The sequence below is a fragment of the Lynx rufus genome, unplaced genomic scaffold (assembly GCF_022079265.1).
Source record: "Lynx rufus isolate CCGP_SWC_20201006 ecotype Redwood Valley unplaced genomic scaffold, mLynRuf1.p SCAF_3, whole genome shotgun sequence".
NCBI lineage: Eukaryota > Metazoa > Chordata > Mammalia > Carnivora > Felidae > Lynx > Lynx rufus.
In genome coordinates this window covers 105,458,673-105,478,454 of record NW_025814845.1, presented here as the reverse complement: position 1 = coordinate 105,478,454, position 19,782 = coordinate 105,458,673, and positions in this window count along the sequence as shown.

Sequence of the window (19,782 nt, the reverse complement as noted above, 5' to 3'; positions counted from 1 at the left end):
TCAGAGCCTGGAGCCTGTTTCCCATTCTGTGTCTCCCTCTCTCTCTGCCCCTCCCCCGTTCATGCTCTGTCTCTCTCTGTCCCAAAAATAAATAAACGTTGAAAAAAAAAATTAAAAAAAAAAAAAAAAGAAAGGCTTAGTTAGCATAAAAGCAAATATTTAAAATCATCTTTCATGAGATTTCTTTAGATCCTTTGTCCAAGTAAAACACATTTGTACATGCATGTATTTGTAGAAATAAAATATCGGTTTTGAGGAAAGCTCTCTAGTATCTTAGTATTTAAATAAGGGAGAGGCTTTGAATTGTAAAAGTCAATTCATGTCATTTCTCAGCTCAAAACCCTCTAAAATCTTCACATGTTACTTTATTTTTTTTTTATTTAAAAAAAATTTTTTTTTCAACGTTTTATTTTATTTTTGGGACAGAGAAAGACAGAGCATGAACGGGGGAGGGGCAGAGAGAGAGGGAGACACAGAATCAGAAACAGGCTCCAGGCTCTGAGCCATCAGCCCAGAGCCTGACGCGGGGCTCGAACTCACGGACCGCGAGATCGTGACCTGGCTGAAGTCGGACGCTTAACCGACTGCGCCACCCAGGCGCCCTGCACATGTTACTTTAAGTAAAAGCTACATGTCTTCAAAATAGCTCACAAAGTCTCACCTGAACCCATCCTCCATTGCTTGTCTGACTGCATTTTCTTTTTTTCTTTTTTTAATGTTTATTTATTTTTGAGACAGAGAGAGACAGAGCATGAATGGGGGAGGGTCAGAGAGAGGGAGACACAGAATCTGAAACATGCTCCAGGCTCTGAGCTGTCAGCACAGAGCCTGACGCGGGGCTCGAACTCACAGACCGGGAGATCATGACCTGAGCCGAAGTTGGACGCTTAACCGACTGAACCACCCAGGCGCCCCTCTGACTGGATTTTCTAGTACTATCCCCCAAGTCACTCACTCTGCTCCAGTCACACTGTTCTCCTTGCTGTTCCTAGAACTCTCCAACCTTGTTCCTTCCTTAGGGCTTTTGCACTTGCTGATCCCTTTGATTGGAATGCTGTTGCCCTAGATTCTGTATGCCTAACACCATCTCTTCCACATCTTTGCTCAAATACCTTCTCAATGTTGTCCAAATTGACCACTGTATTTAAAACTTTTTTTTTTTTTTTTTAATTTTGAGAGAGACAGCCTGAGTGGGGGAGGGACAGAGAGAGAGAGAGAGAGGGAGACAGAGTCCCAAGAAGTCTCTAAGCCATCAGTGCAGAGCCTGATGCAGGGCTTGAATCCACAAAACTGCAAGATCATCACCTGACCAAGAGTCAGATGCTTAATCGACTGAGCCACCCAGGTGCCCCTGCCCACTATATTTAAAATTGCATCCTGTCTCATTCTTCCCAGCTTTCCTGAGTCCCCTTGTTCTGGTCTAATTTTTTCTATTAGGCAACATGCTATTATTTAAGTGGAGGATGCAGTGGTGATTAAAAGCATATTTAAAGCATTCCAAATCTTATGTATTCTTTAGTTGACAGTAAATATATTGATTAATTTCAGATTTTGTTAGATTTAATATGTATTTAAGTTTCTGGGGAGATGGAAGAAAAATAGAAATAGAATATACATATTCCCAGTCATTAGAGAGAAATGAAAAAAGAAGAGGGGAAAAATCAATCAAAAAAAAAAAAAAAGACAAGGGGAAAAAAGAAACAGAAATATAGGATAAAATGAAAGTACAAAATAAACAATAAATCCAAATATATATGTTTTCCATAAGTATATGTGTTTTCAATGAAAATAAGTTAGCTGAATTCTCCAGTTAAAAGCAAACATTGTCGGGGCGCCTGGGTGGCTCAGTCGGTTAAGCATCCGACTTCGGCTCAGGCCACGATCTCACGGTCCGTGAGTTCAAGCCCCGCGTCAGGCTCTGGGCTGATGGCTCAGAGCCTGGAGCCTGCTTCCGATTCTGTGTCTCCCTCTCTCTCTGCCCCTTCCCCGTTCATGCTCTGTCTCTTTCTGTCCCAAAAATAAATAAACGTTAAAAAAAATTAAAAAAAAAAAAAGCAAACATTGTCAGCCTGGAATACACAGGCACACACATACACACACTCTCTCACACATACATCCTTGAGGGTATAAAGATACCAAACGTTGAAAGTAAAAGGGTATCAGAAGATAAGGAAATATGTATGAAATGAAAGCTGGCATAGCCATATTAATGTTGGACAGAATAGATTTTAATATCAAAGAGTGGAAAAGAAGATCAGCACATAATTAATTTTAAAAGGTTTAATTTATCATTCCAAGCTTAGATGTATTTAATAACATAACTTTAAGTATTAAAGCAAAAATTAGTAGAATTATAATTAGAAACTGATATATTTACTATGTATCCACCATTTATAAAATTGGCAAATATCACTGAACACTAGGGGAAATTTTTAATAATTCTTTCAGTAATTTATAGATTAAGCCAAAAAAATTCAGTGAAGATATAAAAGATTTAAATAATAATTAACAAGTTAAATCTAATGGACATATATAGAAATGAACCCTACAATTGGTGTATATACATACTTCTCAAGCTCATGGGTCATTTATAAAAACTGATTATATTCTGGGACATAGAGTAAGAATTTAAGGAGTCAGTATCATATAGTTCATGTGTTTTGACTTCAAGACAGTTGTTAGAAATCAATAAGATAATAAAACAATAAGGTAACAAAATAACCACCTTATATTTGGAAATAAAAAAAACCTTTCTATAGTTCTTTGATCAAAGAAAAAATCTTGTTAGGAATGAGGAAAATTTGTTCTGGAATAAGAAAGAACTTGCAGGAAACTTATAGCCTTAAATACTTTGTATTATAAAAGAAAAAAAATTAAAAATTATTGACTTTATCAAGTTTCTTTAGAAATTAGAAAAGCACAGGAGAATGGTATAAGTAAAGTAAAAGTAAGAAAACAATAAAGGTAAGTGAGAAAGTAATAAAATTTAAAAAAGATACAATAAAGGTAATCAAAAAGTCTAAAGTTGATTCTTTGAAATACTAGTAACATTATCAAGTACACAGCAAGATTTGTATCAAAAAGAGAAAGGTCACAAAGAATGAAAAAGAGGACTAAGTACATATACAGTGGAGATTAAAAAAGACATGAGAAAACCACAAACAACTTTATGCCAATAAATTTAAAAACAAAGTGGACAAATTCCTAGGAAAATGTTTACCCTAATTGACTTAAGAAGGTTTTAAAAACACGAGTTATTGTATAACGTTTGAAGAAGTTGAATTAGTAGGTATATATCTTTCCACAGAGAAACCATGAGGCATGGAATATTACTCTATCAACATGCTTGTATTAAAATCAAGATCCGTTTATCAAAAGATACTTTAAGTGAAACACAAGACTTAATTTGAGAGAAGAATTTACCACATATATAACTGACAAAGAAATGTTGCCTAAAATATACAGATTCCTTTTAAAAGATCAATAAGAAAAAAGTAAGCAACTAAACAGAAAAATGGGCCAGTACAGGACCAGCCGTTGCTCAGAAGAAGAGACTTAGGTAACCAAAAAATTATGAAAAGATGCTTAAATCCATTAGTAGTCAGGGAGATACAAATTAGAACTACATAAGATACAATATAGTACTGTTTTATATACATTATAATGGTAAAAAATAAAATGTATAATTCCAGTGGTTGCTAAGGATGTGAATAAAGTAGAAATTCTTACACACTGATGTTAGAAATATAAATTGTACAAAATCTTAGAAAATAATTAAAAATTATCTAGTTTTGTTGAAGATGTATAAATCTTACAAGCTAGTAATTGCACTCTTACTTTTATGCCTAGGTGAAACTCTTAAACATATGAATCAGGAGACATGTACAAGAATATTTATAGTTGCATTGTTTACAATAGTGCCAATCTGGAAACAACCCAAAGGTTCAATGTCAGGAGACTAGACAAACAAATTGTGGCAAATTCATATTGTGGAATACCAAACTGCAGCAGAAAATGAAGTACAGCTACTTGCATCAACATGAATACAGTTCACACACAAAACAGGGAGTGAAATAACAAGTTGTGGCAGACTATGAACAGTATGATTCTGTTTAAAAATTATACAAATTAGGCACAATTAGGGGCGCCTGAGAGACTCAGTCAGTTAAATATCCAACACTTGATTTCAGCTCAGGTCATGATCTCACGGGGTTGTGGGATCAAGCTCTGAGTCGGGGCTTCGTGCTGGGCATGAAGCCTGCTTGGTATTCTCTCTCTTCCTCTCTCTCTGCCTCTCCCCGACTTGCGTGCATGCTCTCTCTCTTAAAATAAATATTTAAAAAAGTAGGCAGAATTAAACTATTTTTTTAGAGTAATAAAGATACATGGTAAAATATCAAGAAAAGTAAGATAATGACAAACACAGTTCAGAATGGAAAGGAGAGATGAGCTGGGGACAGGCTCTCAGGGGAACAACTCCAGGGGTCACCCTTTCCACTATATTCTATGACTGCTGGAGTTGTGAAGCACAGCAACCCTTGGGGAGGAGAGTACAGGGATTTCAACATCTAAGCTAAGATCAGTTTCTTAAGCTGGGTGGTTGATCGTAATGTACATCCTTTTGTAGGTAAAAGAAAATTAATAAAATAGAAAAAGAAGTGTAAAAAACTGTGGATAGAGAATGTGTTCTTGTTCCAATTCCACCTCTAATATAAAACTATGTCATCCTTGGCAAGTTACTTAGTCTCACTGAGCCTCATTTTTCTCATTTTAATAAATGGTTATAAGAAATCCAGGCCTACCTATTTTATAGGATTGTGTGAGGATCAAGTGTACTTGAAAGCATTTAATATGTTATTAATGAAATGAAATATTCATATGTAATAGAGTTTTTCTACATATGAACTCAAAGGTTTATCTCTCCAAGTAATATTCAAAATCCACATGATGAAAGGTGAGAATGTTCGATGTAATCGTGCAGCTCTTCTTCTGCCAGTTGAAATGTTCTGCACGGTTATTAGCCAAAGTCTGTCTAAGCTGCAGCAGTCGTGGGGTAGCTGACCTTGGAGGGAATACGACCTTGGAATTAGAGAACTGGGTTTTGAATCCTGGCTTTGTCATTTACTAACTCTGAGATGTTGGCAATTCACTTCCCACGTCTGCCCTTTGGTTTCTTTATCTGTGAAATAGTTTTACTGGCATTGTTCTAAAGAGGGAATTGCAGTCTTTTCTTTAGAGACAGTGGGGCTCTCCATCCTCTGAATCCACGTGGGCAGCAAAGACAGAGGCGGCAGTTTCCAAATTGGCGGTGGCTTTAACAATACACCCAACCTGATTGTTTTCTTCTGTGTTGGTGTCTTCTGTGAATCGGCTATTGTCCATCTACAAAGACCTATTCTGACTTAATTTCGGCTTTGTGGACCCATTTGTAAGGCAGTGAACACAGCTTCTCTTGTAAGAAGCTGCCACTTTCCTTTTTTTGCTCCTGTGTGCCTCACGATTTTTACCCAGCAGCATACAATCCAACCAAGGTGATTCTAATTCTTTTGATTGTAATCATCTCATATAATGCTGCATAATGCAGCAACCAGGACTGGGCAAAATCAATGAGACCTGGGATCCTTGTTCCAACTTCATGAGAACTGTTATGGGTTAAGGGTTAGTATTAGTATACTGCATTATTTTGATGACTAAAATCCAGAGATAATTTTTTAAAATTAAGCTTCTCATTTTGAGATAAATATAGATTCAGACACCATAGTAAGAAATAATACAGAGAGATGCTATGTTATCCTTTACCCAGTTTTTCCTAATGGTAACATCTTATAAAACTAAAGTATAATATTACAGGTAATACACGGATCTTTTTCATATTTACTGGCACTTAGTTTTTTTCAATTTATTGTCACATCTGTAGGGTTGTGTAACCACACCAGAGATAAAAGAAAGATAAAAAAAGTTTCATTACCACAAGGATCCCCTGTGTTGCCCTTTTACAACATTCTCCTTCCTCATTCCTAATCTTTGGCAACCACAAATCTGTTCTCCATTTCTAAAATTTTGTTATTTTGAGAAAGTTATATAAATTGGATCATACACTAAGTAATCTTTGGGGATTAGCCTTTTTACTCAGCATAATTCCCTGGAGGTTCATCTATTGCTGCATGTATTAATACTTCATTCTTTTTTACTGCTGAGTGCAGTTGCTGTGTCATGTGGTAGTTGCATGTCTAGTTTTATAAGAAACTGCCAAACTGTTTTCCAGAGTGTCCATACCATTTTACATTCCCCCAGAGCTGTAGGAGTGGTCTAGTTTCTATGAATTCTTGCCAGCATTTAGTGTTGTCACTGTTTTTTATTTTTGCCATTCTGATAGCTGTATAATACCATCTTTTTTAAAAATGTTTTTTATTGTTATTTAAAAATTTTTAAAAAATGTTTATTTATTTTTGAGAGAGAGAGAGAGAGAGAGAACCAGCAGGGGGAGGAGCAGAGAGAGAGAGAGAGGGAGACACAGAATCCAAAGCAGGCTCCAGGCTCTGAGCTGTCAGCATGGAGCCCAACGTAGGGCCTGAACTCCCGGACTGTGAGATCATAACCTGAGCCAAAGTCAGACGCTTAACCAACTGAGCTACCCAGGCGCCCCTGTATAGTACCATCTTATTATGGTTTTAATTTGCATTTCCTTAATGGCTAATGATGTTGATCTTCTCATGTGCCTATTATTCTTCTGCATATCCTCTTCAGTGAAATGTCTTTGGCCCATTTTCTAATTGGATTTTATTTTATATCATTGAATTCTGAGAGTTCTTCATATATTCTACATACTAGTTTTTTTTCAGATATGTGGTTTACAAATATTTCCTCCCAGCTTGTAGCTTGTCTTTGCATCTTTTTCACACAGTCTTTCGCAGATTAAAAGTTTTCAGTTTTGATGAAGACAAATTTATCCATTTATCTTCTCATGGATTGTGATTTTGGTGTCAAGTCTAAAAATTCTTCCTCACCCTAGATCACAAAGATTTTCTCCTATGTTTTTATTTTCTAATCTTGTAATTTTAGGTTTTACATGTAAGTATATGATCCGTTTTGAGTTAATTTTTGTATAAGGGGTTAGATTAGGTCTAACTTTGCTCTTTTGCCTGTGGATGTTCAATTGCTTCAGCACTGTTTCTTTAAAAGGCTATCCTTTCTCTACTGAGTTAACTTTGCACCTTTGTCAAAAACCAGCTATGTGTGTTTGTGTGGGTCTATTTCTGGGTTTTCTACACTATTCTATTGATTTATGTATCTTTGTCTCTACCAATACCACAGTGACCATAGCTACATAGAAAATTTTAATATTGAGTACAGTGATTTTTTTGACTTTATTATTTTTTTTTCAAAATTGTTTTAGCTAGTCTGTGCTCTGAGCCTTTCTATAGAAATTTTAGAATAAGTTTGTTTATGTGTATAAAAATGCTTGCTGGGATTTTGATAGAATTTGCATTATATCTATAGATCAATTTGGGGAGAGTTGATATTTTTACTCTGTTGATTCTTCTAATCCATGGACACAGTCTATGTCTCCATTTATTTAGGTCTTTGATATCTTAAAATGTTTTTTAATTAAAAAAATTTTTTAAGTTTACCTTTTGAGAGACAGAAAGAAATAAAGAGGGTGACGCAGAATCTCAAGCAGGCTCTGAAGCAGGCTCTGAGCTGTCAGCACAGAGCCCACCTGTTGCAGGGCCCAAACTCACAAACTTTGAGATCATGACCTGAGCCAAAGTCAGACGCCTAACCAACTGAGCCACCCAGGTGCCCCTGGGTCTTTGATATCTTACATGTAACTTATGAACCACGCTAAGTGAATTCTAATACTCAAAGAGCCTCACACTGATTAGAATTAAAATATTATAGAACATTTTTAGGACAACTCTATTACATTTTGGGATAAAATGGACTCTACATATATCCTTTGGACCATGGAATTGATAAAAACAGTTTGCAAGCCACTTTCTATGTTTGTGGCATTTGGTCATCTGTAGCATTAAGGACAGTTTTACACTAGTAGAAGTATAATGTAACACTTATTTTTAAAATTTCTATTTTCATCTGCTCTTGTTTATTTATTTACTGATTTTTAAAAAATTTTATTTATTTTTGAGAGAAAGACACAGTGTGATTAGGGGAGGGGGAGAGAGAGGGGGTGAGAGAGAGGGAGGCACAGAATCCAAAGAGATCTCCAGGCTCTGAGCTGTCAGCACAGAGCCCGATGCAGGGCTTGAACTCATGAACGGTGAGGTCATGACCCGAGCCGAAGTCGTATGCCTAACCAACTGAGCGACCCAAGCTCCCCTATTTACTGATCGATTAATATGCAACAAAGACTTAAGGGTAAATACCTGAAAATACACTGTAGCCACTGTGGGAATGGTTTTATGCTTCTTGCCACAAGTGCTTTCTATAGACAAAGCTCTTGCTCTGCGTTTGCCAGTTTGCTTCTGCATATTCCAAAAGAGACTATAAACTGCATGAAGATACCAATATATTTCCAGTCCTTAGCACAGACTTGGCACATAGTAGACATTCATTACACATCTCTAAAATCTCTAGTAAATCATGCTATTTGGGGATTCATTCTTGGTTGATTTCCTCCTTCATGTGCTGGATTAGGTTTTGTTGAGTTCTCTGTGCTATTTGAAACCATCTCTATCCCTTACTTCCTAGAGTATTACATACTCCTGATTTAGTCCCTACTTTTAGACTTTTCTTTTATTAGCCTTTTATTGTGAATATTGTTTTAACTTTTTTTGTAGCCACTCTGTTTTTCTCTTTTTCACACTTGTGGGAAAATACCTGTCACCACTTTGCCTGTTAGGTATCTTTTCTTTTTAAGAATTGTCCCTTTCTCATGCCAAAGAATTACAAGTGGGACTTTCATGGTTGGCACCTGAGCCAGATTAGAAAATTTGTCTTTCTTGAACATGGTTATTTGTCTAGGTATGGACACATTGTGAAAGCAGGACTAATCAGAGTCCATTTGGGATTTTTATATGGGTGCTGGGGGAGGGAGGGCCACTTCTTAAAATCTGGGATTATAAGATGAAATTCATTTACCAAATACTTATTGACTGCATACTCTGTGCCGAGCACTGTGCATGGACTCTGAATGACATGAACCGGGACTTGTCTATAGCCATCAGTACTGCCACAAGGAGAGGGGAAGGCTTACCCAAGAATGAAGTTAACACAAGAAAAAGCAGCTTGAAGGAATAGAAAAGAGCAGCTACCCTTGTGGTCTTCTTTGAGCATCCAGATCCAGGTGTGCCTGATGCTTATGTTGGCCTTCCAGTTAATGAGGAGCCATGTAATTAAAATTTTCTTTTAGTCTTTATCACTGAGTAAAACACATGCCAAATTCTAATCATTTTAAAATCTGAGTTTTCAGTTCTGTCTGCTAGCACTTACTTTTGTTTCTAGGTGTCTACTGTATACTGCCAGTTGAATATTCCAGTGGTCTCTGAAATAAAACATATCTGAAAGTAAACTCATTATCATAATTTACTGGGCTATAAGTTCTGTGAAGGCAGGGACCTTGTCTTGCTCACTGTTACGTCTTAGTGCCTACAAGAGTGCCTGGCATATAATAGGTCAACAAATATTGTTAAAGTAATTAAATCCAGACTCCCTGAAACCCTCAGATTATGATATATTTCCAGTTATCATTAATTAGTGCTTTTCTTCTCAAAGATGTTGAAATGTAGTGGTTTGGGAAGTGAGTTTATCAGAATCAGCCAGGGAACTTTATGAGTTGAGAACTACTGATTATTAGAATTATAAATAACAAAAAATAAATCAAGCCTTGCATGAAAAAACTCAAATTCATGTTAAACCATTTTAGAAAGTGAAGAATCTTATAAACATTCTAGTTTTCCAGCTTTGGAAATGTTTCAGTTATCTTTTGCCATTATCTTAAGCCATCCTAGAGTATGGCAGCTTGAAACAATGATTATTTTGTTATATTTCATGACTCTGAGATTCAGGCAGGGCTTGGCTAGGTGATTCTACGTGGTGTTTATGTTGGTCACTTGTTATTCAGCTGCCTGATGAACTGGTCTGGTGTATCTGTGTACCTGGTGCACAGAATAGATAATTGTTTAGAACATTTCTATTCTCAATAACAACATGAAATGAAACTAACAATGCCCACAAAAGAAATGGAGATAGTGAAAACAAATTTTCGTTGAATTTTGTATAAATAATCATACCAGTTAAAAAAAAAAGATACTACATACAGTACAATAAAAAAGGGAAATGCACAACTATTTATTCAGTAGTTTTTCTGTCTAATCTACATAGTTTGAACTTTTGGTTACAGTGTGATATAATAATATGTTAAGTAAATAATTGTTCAACCACTAATAAATGAATTTTATAACAGTTGAAAAGTCTGCAACTGGTACAGTTTGGGCAATTACTAAATTGTACTATTGATATAATATTGTATTTTCTGTATTTGTTTTTTAAGTTTAAAACAATTAAAATTAAAATAGAAGAACAAACTTTAATTTGTAGAAATATTATTTAAATTGAGCCAGTTTTCATGTATGAATTTTCACTTACCAATCGTTAATATTACACTTCACAATTTGCACTTTGTTTCAGTGTTTTAGATTTTTATTTTATTTATTTATTTTTTTTGAGAATAATTAAGGTAATTTTATTTTTTGCTCATAATATCTTTTTTTTTTAATATATGAAATTTATTGTCAAAATGGTTTCCATACTACACCCAGTGCTCATCCTAAAAGGTGCCCTCCTCAATACCCATCACCCACCCTCCCCTCCCTCCCACCCCCTATCAACCCTCAGTTTGTTCTCAGTTTTCAGTTTTCAACAGTCTCTTATGTTTTGGCTCTCTCCCACTCCAACCTCTTTTTTTTTTTTTTCTTCCCTTCCCCCATGGGTTTCTGTTAAGTTTCTTAGGATCCACATAAGAGTGAAACCATATGGTATCTGTCTTTCTCTGTATGGCTTATTTCACTTAGCACCACACTCTCCAGTTCCATCCACGTTGCTACAAAAGGCCATATTTCATTCTTTCTCATTGCCACGTAGTATTCCATTGTGTATATAAACCACAATTTCTTTATCCATTCATCACTTGAGGGACAGTTAGGCTCTTTCCATAATTTGGCTATTGTTGGGAGTGCTGCTATAAACATTGGGGTACAAGTGCCCCTATGCATCAGTACTCCTGTATCCCTTGGGTAAATTCCTAGCAGTGCTATTGCTGGGTCATAGGGTAGGTCTATTTTTAATTTTCTGAGGAACTTCCACACTGCTTTCCAGAGCGGCTGCACCAATTTGCATTCCCACCAACAGTGCAAGAGGGTTCCCGTTTCTCCACATCCTCTCCAGCATCTATAGTCTCCTGATTTGTTCATTTTGGCCACTCTGACTGGCGTGAGGTGATACCTGAGTGTGGTTTTGATTTGTATTTCCCTGATAAGGAGCGACGCTGAACATCTTTTCATGTGCCTGTTGGCCATCCGGATGTCTTCTTTAGAGAAGTGTCTATTCATGGTTTCTGCCCATTTCTTCACTGGGTTATTTGTTTTTCGGGTGTGGAGTTTGGTGAGCTCTTTATAGATTTTGGATACTAGCCCTTTGTCCGATATGTCATTTGCAAATATCTTTTCCCATTCCGTTGGTTGCCTTTTAGTTTTGTTGGTTGTTTCCTTTGCTGTGCAGAAGCTTTTTATCTTCATAAGGTCCCAGTAATTCACTTTTGCTTTTAATTCCCTTGCCTTTGGGGATGTGTCGAGTAAGAGATTGCTACGGCTGAGGTCAGAGAGGTCTTTTCCGCTTTCTCCTCTAAGGTTTTGATGGTTTCCTGTCTCACATTCAGGTCCTTTATCCATTTTGAGTTTATTTTTGTGAATGGTGTGAGAAAGTGGTCTAGTTTCAACCTTCTGCATGTTGCTGTCCAGTTCTCCCAGCACCATTTGTTAAAGAGACTGTCTTTTTTCCATTGGATGTTCTTTCCTGCTTTGTCAAAGATGAGTTGGCCGTACGTTTGTGGGTCCAGTTCTGGGGTTTCTATTCTATTCCATTGGTCTATGTGTCTGTTTTTGTGCCAAGTGTTTTAGATTTTTAAAATACAAAGAAACATCCAAGTGTTCAGATAGAATGATTAAATTGAAGTTTTGTTTCTTTGTCTTTGCAACTACTGTTCTATCATTGTTTATTGGAGTCTATCCTCTAAATCCAGGAATATGTAGTCCTCCAGAGACTGGAGAACACACACCACCACAATATCCACACATAGAGAGTGAAATTATAATCTATATTTATATCTATATCTATATCTATCTATATCTGCCCCACTTCCTGGCACAGGGCTCCTAAAACTCTTGTAAACACTTATCCTAAGTGATATGAGCACTAGACACATCATTTGTTCTATTGAAGTCACTCTGTGTGCGCTCCTGGAAGGCTTTTGGATGGGGACTGGTGACCATAAGGACCAAGCCATGAACAGAAGCTTGGAACTTTCAGCCTCATCCCCCATCCTCCAGAGAGGGGAGAGGAGCTAAAAATGAACTTAATCATTGATTGTGCCTAGGTGAGGAGGCCTTCATAAAATCCCAGTAGTAGGGGTTTGGAGAGCTTCCAGGCTGGAAATACATCTACACCAGGAGGATGATACACCCCAACTCCACAGGGACAGAAGCTCCTGTAGTTGGGACCCTCTCAGATCTTGCCTCATGTATATCTTCACGTGGCTATTTACCTATATCCTTTATCATATCCTTTAATAAACGTGTTTCCCCTGAGTTCTGTAAGCTGCTCTAACAAATTAATTGAACTCAAGGAGGAGGTCATTGGTACCTCCAACTTGTAACTGATTGGTTAGAAGCACAGGGAATGACCTGGACTTGTGACTAGTGTCTGAAGCGTGTGTATGTGGAGGGCAGTCTTGTGGGTCTGAGCCCTTAACTTGTGGGGTCTGATGCTCTCTCCTGGTAGTTAGAGTCAGATAATGAGTTGCATTGTAGGACACTCAGCTGGTGTCAGAGAGAATTGCTTGTTTGGGGGAAAAACCTCCACACATTTGGTGACCAGAAGTGTCAGAAGTGAAGTGTTCTGTGTGAGTAGTAATGGAGACACACAAGAAACACCTGGTAGGGAAGAACTGGGTCTTTCCCTACATAGGTGAAAATCTGGGAGATTTTTTCCTTTTTTGAGAGCTTGAAATGATCATGCTTTTGCTGAGATTGGATGTGTTGGGGGTTGACTGTATAACTGGGAATTCTCCACATTGACCTCCATGTAGAATATAGTGTTTGTTGAAGGATAAGTAACACAAATATGCTAATTTGAAGTTTACGTGCATATTATTAAAACTAAACAGTAACCATAGCAATTATTTATAAATTAGGGCAATAGAAGATGTCTTTAGGTAGTAATAGTTTATCACTGACATTGATAAGAATTGCTAGTTCATGGTGATAATAAAAAGCAGACCAGCATTTTGTTTGTTTTATTATTCTTTTAAAATTCTGTGCATATAACGAATCCATTTATTGCCTGCATTTCAGACAGATTGGTACACTATAGGTTTGGAGTGTCCCGGATGTTTGGGGCCTTCTCAGGGATGGCTGAAAAGTTGTGCTCAGCTGACAGTATCAGCTGGACCTCCTACTTGTGGCCTCTCCAGCATGGCCGCCTCTGGCTAGTCAGACTTCTCACATAGTAGTACAGGGTTCCCAGAGAAGAGTTTCCTAAAAGACCCACGCAGAGCTGCAAGGCTTCTTGCATCTAACTTTGGAGGTCAGAATATTACTTCCTGTGCATTCCACTGTTCAAGCAATTCACTGATTCCAGTCCAGATTCAAGAAGGAGACAAATTAACCTCCACCTCTCAATAGGAGGAGTAGCAAAACATATGCCACCATCTTTAATCTTCTAGAGTCAATGTAATTTTTATTTAGGGGGCATACCTCCTTTCATCATTGCATTCATATTTGCTCCCCTCTCTTGACTTCTTATTTAATAAGTACCCAAGTCTGCTAGTTCTTTCTTTGCCAGGCACTTAAAATTTATGAATTAATTCTTTTTTATTTTATTCCTTTCTCACTTTTATTTATTTCTCAAAGGCCTATTTGAGTCAGTGAGCAACATAGCATAGTATAGGTGAACAGGCTCTGGAACAATGCTGGCTAGGTTCAAATGATAAGTATTTAATCTTACTGTGCTATAGCTCCCCCATCTGTATACTGGGCCTAATAATGATAGTATTTACCTTATCCAAGGAATACATATAAAGCTCTTAAAACAGTGTCTCTCATATGACATATGCTGAACAAATGATAACTATTATCATTACCATATGTCTTCAAGTGGCAGCTCTTGAAACAAAGATCTGAGTGCAAGTAGTTTATTTGGGAGATGATCCCAGTAAACATCAGTAAGTCAGTGAGGATGTGAAATAGAAGAGAAGGCAGCCAATAAAGGCAAGTTACCACCCTGGAAAACTAGGGCTTCATCCCACTGGAAAATGCTGGGAGCCAATGTGGAACATACATTTCACAGTGATCTCACCCAAGGGGCAAGAGAACTGGGTATTTTTTACCAACTGTCATCCATCATTGGGTAAAGACTTCTCCTGGGAGGTGTTAATTCCCTGATACTTCCTTTCTGTTGTGTGAGAAGGCCCGCAGGCAAAGAGATGCAGATGTTATCAGTTGGAGGTCAGCCCAAGGGCACAGGACTGATAAAGCCCTGCCCCAGGCGATATGGGAAAGGCACCGATGGCTTCTACCACTCTATATTCATCTGCTCACAATTTTAAAGTGGGTTTCCGTATGTGTCAACCACTCTGAAAACTGGCCAAATATAACTTGGAGAGAGAGGGAAGTCATTTCTGTAAGTGTGGAGAGAGAAAGTAGTAGAGGAAGTAGAAGTAAGAGATGGGAATGTGACAGTGCCAATGATAATTGGCTCACATAACCACATGGATATCTTTATGGAATATTCAAGGCCTCATATCAATTGGACTCTGTTATTTATCCACTTAATTTAAAAAAAATTTTAATGTTTATTTATTTTTGACACAGAGAGAGAGAGAGAGAGAGAGAGCATGAGCGGGGGAAGGGCAGAGAGAGAGACACACACAGAATCCGAAGCAGGCTCCAGGCTCTGAGCTATCAGCACAGAGCCTGACATGGGGCTCGAACTCATAGACCATGAGATCATGACTTGAGCCAAAGTTAGACGCTCAACCGACTGAGCCATCCAGGTGCCCCTATCCACTTTACTTTTTTAATATTTTCTTTTATTATTCCTTTAGTAAGCAAGGTTGAGCTACTTGCCAAAGCATTCATGAATGTTGATCATTCCCACTTTCAATGTAGAATGATAATATCATATGTGTAGTAAAGTAGGAAGAAAATACTCCTTACCAACCCAACACAGATTTATGCCTGCAAACATAGTCTGTAAACTACACAAAGCACAAATTTTTCCTCAAACCCATATTCAGGTTTCATAAATATTGAGAAAGTTGTCATAACCTACAGACTAATATTTCAAAACCTGATGAAAGCTTACAAAAAGTCATTCAACTACTACTACTGATCAGTTAACCTTATGATTGGAACCTTGCATTCAGACATTCAGGGGCCTTCCCTGAAAGCCACACAACAAAACATTGTAAATTAATTAAACAATGAGGCCATTGGACTGAGGTGGCCCTAATGCCATGTTGGCCTATGTAAGCAAACCAAAATCTAAGACTGTAAATACTCAAGGTTATGCAACTGAAACAGAAGAAGAACCAATCACAAAGAGCCAACTAGGCTTTAAACTATAGCCAGTGAATAATTTCCTTACTTTGCTCCTGCCTTTTCTCTATGAAAGTCTTTCCCTGAACTCCTGTCTGTGGAGTGCTCCTAACCACTTCTGCTTTGGTACTGCCTTATTCGAACAAATTTTTGTTCAACCTTAAAAGTTTTAATACGCCTCAGTGTATCTTTTAAAAGTAGGAAGCACGGTCAGGGAAAAATCTTGAAGGAAGGGCATTGCATTCAGCATATCTCTCTGTCTTGTATCACTCAGGGTTGATCTTGGATCTGATCTGTGACCCAAGAACAAAAAGGATTTGGGGCTGGGCTGATTTTCACAAAGGAAAGCTACCATCTCCTACTAGAGTTATCTGGGGTGAACCACACTAGGAATGTTTTTGAAGTGGTATGCTCATTAAAAAAAAAAAATCAAAACCAGAAGAAATCATAGGAGTAGAGCATTTCAAATCACTTCTGTTTATTTAGGCAGGTTGTCACCACTGTGCTGGCAGAGGTTTCACTTTTTCAGTTTGGAATTAATCCCCTGAAACCAGAGCTAGCCTCTTCGGATGTTCAATAAGAGTGTTCAAGGAATATACCATGAATGTGGGGAGGGTATATGAAAAAAACCCAAACACTGGTCTGGAGAAGTTTATAATTTCACAGTCAAACTAGTATGTAATCAAAATAAATGTAGACTTACACATATAGTAATTGCTGATGTGTATGTAGGGAGAGTGGTGAATAAGAATGGAGCTGATGGGTTGAAGAAAAGGCAGAGTGAGGTGTTGAAAGCTGCAAAGACACATGTTCTTGACCCAACCTCCTCTTTCCTGATTTTTCTCATTTAGGCTCCAAGGGAGGCTGTTAACTACCAGCTGATGAACAGCCACAAAATACTTTGGAAAGAACTTTGAGGAGGTGTGGACCAACAACCATTCAGTAGAACTTTCTTGCGATGATGGAAATATTCTGTGCACTACTGTAGCCACTAGTCAGTGAGGGTAGTGACCACTTGAAAAGTGTAAGTGGAACAGAATTATTTAATTAAATTTAAATTTAAATAGCCATATGTGGCTGGTGACTACTGTACTGGACAGCACAGGTCAAGACAATGCTTTCCTCTGACAGTCAGTCATCTCCTGAACAGCAGGAACTAGAGAAATAGACAAGAACATGGGCTGATGAGAGACTACGTGGCTTAGACAGTAAAAGCAAACTCAAAGGCTGCTATTTGTGTAATGAAGGCCCACTTATTAGTCAGGGCCCAGTGTGGTGGTGGAAACCACACCAGCTATTTGTTTGTTTGTTTGTTTGTTTTTATTAAAGTGAAATTGTCATAACATAAAAGTAGTCATATTGAAGTGAACAATTCAGGGGCGTTTAGTACAATATGGAACCAAGGGATTGGAATTATTAAAGATTAGAATTATTAACGGTGCCTGGGTAGCTCAGTTGCAAGTTAAGCGACCGACTTCAGCTCAGGTCATGATCTCGAGGTTTGTGGGTTCGAGCCCCACATCAAGCTCTGTGCTGACAGCTCAGAGCCTGGAGCCTGCTTCAGATTCTGTGCCTCCCTCTCTCTCTCTCTGCCTCTTCCCTGCTTGTGCTCTCTCTCTCTCTCTTTCAAAAATAAATAAACATTAGGGGCACCTGGGTGGCTCAGTCGGTTGGGTGTCCAACCTGTGTCAGGCTCTGTGCTGACAGCTCAGAACCTGGAGCCTACTTTGGATTCTGTGTCTCTCTCTCTCTCTGCCTCCCCCCCTGCTCATGTTCTCTCTCTGTCAGAAATAAACATTAAAATAAATAAATAAACACTAAAAAATATTAGAATTATTAAAACTTAGAAACTTGCATGAGCCCTGCAGAGTTGAAACTCAGACCTCTGTGGAGGGTCTATTGCTTGGTTGGTCCTGGAGCCTTTGAGGGATGCTTGAGGCTGGTTCTGAATATACTGGAAAAGTCACAACTGTAGTCAAAGCCTGTTAATGGGAAGGAGCTGCTGCTCCTGGGATGAAGAGGTGGAGTTGGGAACAGCAAGAAGATGGGAAGCCTATAGGAAGCAATAAGGAAGGACCATGTCTCTTTTCCCTCCTTCACCTTTTCAGCCTCCCCTAACTTCCCCCACCCACCACCACTGGAAAAGCCTAAACAGGGAGTTAGCTGGCAAAGCTGATGTGTGGTTTGCAGAATGCCAGCCCTAGCATCACAAATCAGAGCATAGAAGAGTAGTTTTGGAGCCAAGACAATTATTTTTTTTTTTGAGACAATTATTTAACAATTGACACAGGCCATTAAAGAAGAAGACTCAAGGCTGCACTGATACAGCTTGGGTACACAGCAGGAAATGTGAAGCACCCAGATACAGTTCTCCATACCAGCTTGGAGTTTCATCCTTCTTTCATTCTTTGCTGGGTGTAAGAAAAGGATCTCTCAGGCCAAGGCAGAATGAAGTATAATATATTTTATCACATTTACATTCTCCAGATTCTTTGCACATGCTTGTCCCTCTGAAAAATTCTTTTTTCCCTTTTGCTAACTGATCCCAGATCAGGGCAAGTCTAGATGAATCCTGTTTGTTATAGACCTTTACACAACTGTATTTCTTTCAGACTATTAGTTTGTTTGTAATTATAAATTTATTAGTGTGTTTACTGGTATCCTCCCAACTATAATTGTGGGGGTTTTTTTGGAGCACTTTTATATTCTCAGTGTCTGATACAGTCCTGGCACAAAGGCAGAAACAAGAAGTTATGGTTGAAGGAAAGACTGCATAGTATTATGGAATATGGAGGTAGCATAATATATTTCATCAGTTTATAACATATTTGATCATATTGAGGGATATGCAAGTTGTTTATACATTTTCTATATTAACAAATACTTGATATTAACTTTAAAAGCTCAATTAAAAATACGGTATTATTCCTGCTATTGGAAGTTCATGGATCTGAGTGTTTTGGAAACAATAATAGCATAACCTGATTACTTCAGCAATTTCTTTTTTTTTTTTTTAGGTTTATTTATTTTTGAGACAGAGAGAGACAGAGCATGAACGGGGGAGGGGCAGAGAGAGAGGGAGACACAGAATCGGAAGCAGGCTCCAGGCCCTGAGCCATCAGCCCAGAGCCTGACGCGGGGCTCGAACTCACGGACCGCGAGATCGTGACCTGAGCTGAAGTCGGACGCTCAACCGACTGAGCCACCCAGGCGCCCCAGCAATTTCTTGAACTAGACAAGAAACAAACTAGTATATAATAACTAAAAGGGAAATTTAATCAATAAATCAATAGTGCCAAATAGTACCAAATGCAATGATTTAGTATCAACAAGGGAAGCAAATAACAAAGAAGTTAACATTTTATTTTGAATCAATATAAATGTATACATTATTATTATTATTATTGATTCAGAGTTTGAGTAGTCATTGTCATTATGTTTGATGGCATGAAACTTGTTATCTTTTCATGGGATGGCACACCTGGTAGGTATTAGCATTTTCAATCTTGTTAGGATTATTTTGACTTAACTGGGAGAAAAATATACACAAGACTACATCCAAAACTGTCAACACTCATAAAAGAGTATGACAATAGGTGTTAAATTAAAATATGTATTTTCTTTGATCTTGATGCCTTTGCTTTTGGAACTCTATTTTAGCAATAGAAGCATCAGTATCAAAGAACATATATACAAAGATACTAAAGTAGCATTATTTGCCATGGTCAAAATGTTGGGAAAAAACCTGTTGCACCAAAAACCATAAGACACCTAGGAATAAACTTAACCAAAGAGGTAAAAGATATGTACTATGAAAACTATAGAACACTTATGATAGAAATTGAAGAAGACAACAAAGAAATGGAAAAACATTCCATGTTCATGGATGGAAGAACAAATATTGTTAAAATGTCTACACTACCCAAAGCAATGTACACATTCAATGCAA